This window comes from Triticum aestivum, chromosome 2D (assembly GCF_018294505.1).
Source record: "Triticum aestivum cultivar Chinese Spring chromosome 2D, IWGSC CS RefSeq v2.1, whole genome shotgun sequence".
Lineage (NCBI taxonomy): Eukaryota > Viridiplantae > Streptophyta > Magnoliopsida > Poales > Poaceae > Triticum > Triticum aestivum.
In genome coordinates, this window is record NC_057799.1 from 149,438,643 (window position 1) to 149,443,264 (window position 4,622).

The following is a 4,622-nucleotide window of genomic DNA, read 5'->3' on the forward strand; positions in this document are numbered from 1 at the left end:
AGAGAAAAGTTCCAGTGGTGTGCGAGTTTCCAGACGTATTTCCCGAAGAACTACCAGGCACGCCACCAGACCGAGAGATAGAGTTCAGCATTGAACTAGCACCTGGCACCACTCCCATCTATAAGAAACCTTATAGGATGGCGCCCTCAGAATTGGTGGAATTGAAGAAGCAAATAAAGGAATTATTGGACAAGGGATTTATTCGAGCCAGCTCCTCACCTTGGGGTTCGCTAGTATTATTCGCCAAGAAAAAGGATGGGACACTGAGATTGTGTATAGACTATCGAGCTCTCAATATGGTCACCATCAAAAACAAATATCCGATGCCACGGATAAATGATTTGTTTGACCAGCTCGCGCAAGCCAAGGTGTTCTCAAAAATGGATTTGAGATCGGGATATCATCAATTGAAAGTACGGACAGAAGATATCCCTAAAACAGCATTCACCTCCAGATACGGATTATATGAGTTCACAGTAATGCCGTTTGGACTGACGAACGCCCCAGCATATTTCGTCCACCTCATGAACAAAGTGTTTATGAAATTCATGGACAAATTTGTTGTGGTGTTCATTGACGATATTCTGGTATATTCGAGGACACCAGAAGAACATGCTGAGCATCTCAGAATTGTTTTGGGAGAATTAAGGAAACATCAATTGTACGCCAAATTTAGCAAGTGCGAATTTTGGCTAAGGCAAGTTGGTTTTCTGGGCCATATATTAAACCAAGAAGGCGTGGCCGTAGACCCAGAAAAGGTCAAAGCCATACTTGACTGGAAACCACCAGCCAACGTGACAGATGTGCGGAGTTTCCTAGGAATGGCTGGATATTACCGGAGATTTATTGAAGGATTCTCCACTGTGGCAAAACCAATGACCCAGTTGCTCAAGAAAGACAAGAAGTTTGTATGGACGGAAGCGTGCGAGAAAAGCTTCCAAGAACTCAAGAAGAAACTAACAACAGCACCAGTTTTGACCGTGCCAGATATACACAAGAGTTTTGAAGTGTATTGTGACGCATCCCGGAAGGGCCTCAGATGCGTATTGATGTAGGACGGCAAAGTTGTCGCGTATGCTTCCAGGCAACTACGAAAGCATGAGGAAAATTACCCTACCCATGACTTGGAGCTAGCAGCCTTCATCCATGCACTCAAAGAGTGGAGGCACTTTCCGCTGGGAAATCGATGTGAAATATATACGGACCATAAGAGCCTTAAATATATTTTCACACAACCACAGCTAAATTTACGACAACGACGCTGGTTGGAATTGGTGAAGGACTATGATGTCGGCATTCACTACCATCCAGGGAAAGCAAATGTAGTGGCAGATGCCCTTAGTCGAAACCCCAGCCAAGACAACGACAGCCCACAAAACTTGAGGCCTGAGTTTCAGCAGGAGTTCGCTAGACTCAACATGGTGTTAGTCTCTGAGGGCACCATATCAAATCTGGAAATACATTCCACCCTTATGGAATAAATTAAGAAGGCTCAGCATGGGCATCCCAGCATCGAGGGTATAAAGAGAAAAATGAACCTTGGCAAGGCTTCAGAGTTCGTCACAGACAATGAAGGAATATTATGGTACGGGGACAGACTTTGCGTACCAAACATTGAGGAACTCAAGCAACAAATCCTAACCGAAAGCCACACCGCTCCATACTCAATCCACCCCGGAGGAACCAAAATGTACAAAGACATTCAGGAAAGATTTTGGTGGCACGGTATGAAAAGGGATATAGCCACATTTATTTCTTGTTGCGATTCCTGTCAGCGCATTAAAGCCGAGCATCAGAAGCCAGCAGGGCTGCTACAACCAAACTGGATACCTGAGTGGAAATGGGATGAAATTGGAATGGACTTCATCGTCGGACTACCTCGATCGCAACGCGGAAATGATGCCATATGGGTCATCACAGATAGGCTAACCAAGGTAGCCCATTTCATTCCCGTGAAGACAACCTACTCCACTCAAAGGCTAGCCAAACTTTATCTCTCCCGTATAGTTTGTTTGCATGGAGTCCCAAAAACCATAATATCCGACCGAGGCACTCAATTTGTCTCCAAATTTTGGGACCACTTACAACAAGCTCTAGGCACGCAACTAGCTTTCAGTACAGCGTACCACCCTCAGACGGATGGACAAACGGAACGCGTAAACCAAATCCTAGAGGACATGCTGAGAGCCTGTGTGCTCACCTATGGATCCAGTTGGGAAGAAAGTCTGCCGTATGCCGAGTTTGCTTACAACAACAGTTACCAAGCCAGTCTGCAGATGGCACCTTTTGAAGCACTGTACGGACGGAGATGTCGTACCCCCCTAAATTGGTCAGAAACAGGTGACAGTCGTATCTTCGGCCCAGACATGCTCAAGGAGGCCGAGGAGAAAGTTAAACAGATCAGGGACAGACTCAAGACAGCTCAAAGCCGACAGAAGAGCTACTACGATCAAAAACATCGTGAGGTCAGCTTTGAACCCGGTGATTACGTATACCTCCGAGTGTCTCCTATGAGGGGCCTGCAACGGTTCAAAATTAAGGGAAAGCTAGCCCCGAGATTTGTTGGACCCTTCTGTATAGTTACACGAAGAGGCACAGTAGCCTACCAGCTAGGCCTGCCCAAGGAACTATCAGACGTCCACGACGTGTTTCACGTCTCGCAGTTGAGGAAATGTGTGAACAACCCAGAGAAACATGTATCTCATGAGAGCATTGATGTGCAACCAGATCTCACCTACAGAGAGCGACCAGTAAAGATAGTGGAAGAATCTGAAAGGAGGACCCGTCAGAAAACGATAAAAATTTTCAAGGTCTAGTGGAGCAATCACACCGAGGATGAAGCTACATGGGAAAGAGAAGATTTTCTTAAGGCAGAGTACCCATATCTATTTGAGGATCAGCAGAAATCTCGAGGACGAGATTTTTCCTAAGGGGGTAGGTGTTGTGACAACCAAATTTTATTTCTGGTTTTATCAAAATCTTTTATTTGGATTGGAGGAGGGTATTTAAATTTTCTTCTAAAGAACTCTCCCTCTCAAAAATTTTCTTTTTGTGACAAATATTTTGTTGGGATTTACCCAAGACTTGATGTTGGTCTTGGAGGTTTTTCATCTCATTTTGGCTCAAGGGTTTTTCATTTGGAAAAATATCTCTTTTGAAAATCTTTTAAATAGCCTATGGCTTTTGGAGTGATCTTTTGCCCTTTTCAAAAAAATCCCTCTTGCCATGACCCAAGTGGAAATCCCCTCCCAAGAGCCTTTCCTCATCTTTGGATCATGATATACTTCAAATCCAGCAAGTTGAACCTCTCCATGTATTTGTTTTCATTTATTTTCTTATCAAAAATATTTCTCCCTTCTACCTTGGCTATTGAAGGTTTACAAAGGAACTACCATTTCTACTTTGAGTTTTGCCTTCAAACCAATTTCCCTAGCTAGTCCTTAGAGCCCTCAACCAAGATCCATGAAGATCCACTGGTCCCCAGTTCAAATATTTCAAATTGTTCTTGCTGCAAGTTTGGACCTTATTTGCCAAATTTGATGAAATTCATTTGAAATCTCCTCCCAAAAATCTGAGAAAATTCAGGCGGCCTCTGGGTGCATTGAGTGGTCACCTCACCAAGTCCCAGCTCCAGAAATTTTTTTCTTCATGCCAAATCATTTTGTCGAGCACCTGCTGGACACTGTTGCTATCATGTTCAGTAAATTCAGAGAACAGTTTCAGAGATCACTATCGTTTTCTTCAGAACCCGTTGTCGATCTCGCCAGTGCCGCGGTGGCGCCTTGCTCCCTGTCCCCGCCTTCTTATCCCTGCACCGCATGTTCGTCTGGAGGCTAGCTGGCGTCGGCGACGAGCAGGCGGAGGTGCGCCACCCCGTGAGCGACGGCAGCGGCGGCTTTGCGGCTGCCAGAGAGAAGCGTAGCATGGACGGCGCCGTCGAGTGCCGCCCAAGCCACGGGACGCCGCCATGTGGCCCTCCACTCCCCCGTGCGCGCTGCCATCCTTCGTCGTGGACTGGTAGGCGCGGAGCGCGCTCTCTGCCGCCGTCGTGCCCGTACGGCCGCCCCGTCGAGGACCGTCGTATTAGGCCTTGCCCGACCAAGGTTTAGCAGTAGAACGACACCAGTGATCTTCTCTAATGGTGCCTAGCCCCCGAAACCCCCTAACCAACCCCTGCCTCGCCGTAATTGCTCGCCGGAGAAATCCCGTTCACGGCCACCCCCTCGGATCGCCTATAAATAGAGGCCCCGAGCTCGAACTCGAACCCACACCACCTCTGCACTCCACCAAGACCCTGCCAAGCCACTGGAAGAGCCCCGAGGGAGCCTTCTTCCCCAACTCCGGCCGCCTCGACCCGCCACGGGACCCAGCTTGATTCGCTCCCATGCGTGCACCTCTACCTCTCCGCTCTTGCCAGTAGCTTCCATATGAATCCACTCTGCTGACCCGCGCTTCAATTTGGAGTTTGCAGCGCCCACCGGAGTTCTCCACCATCGCCCGAACCACCGTCCGCCGGAGAAAGTGTCGCCGTCGACGTGGTGCTCTCCCACGACCAAGTCCACCACCCACCGACGCGGAAGAACACGCTGAATCTCTTGGTACCCTCCGATCTCCCTATCTCG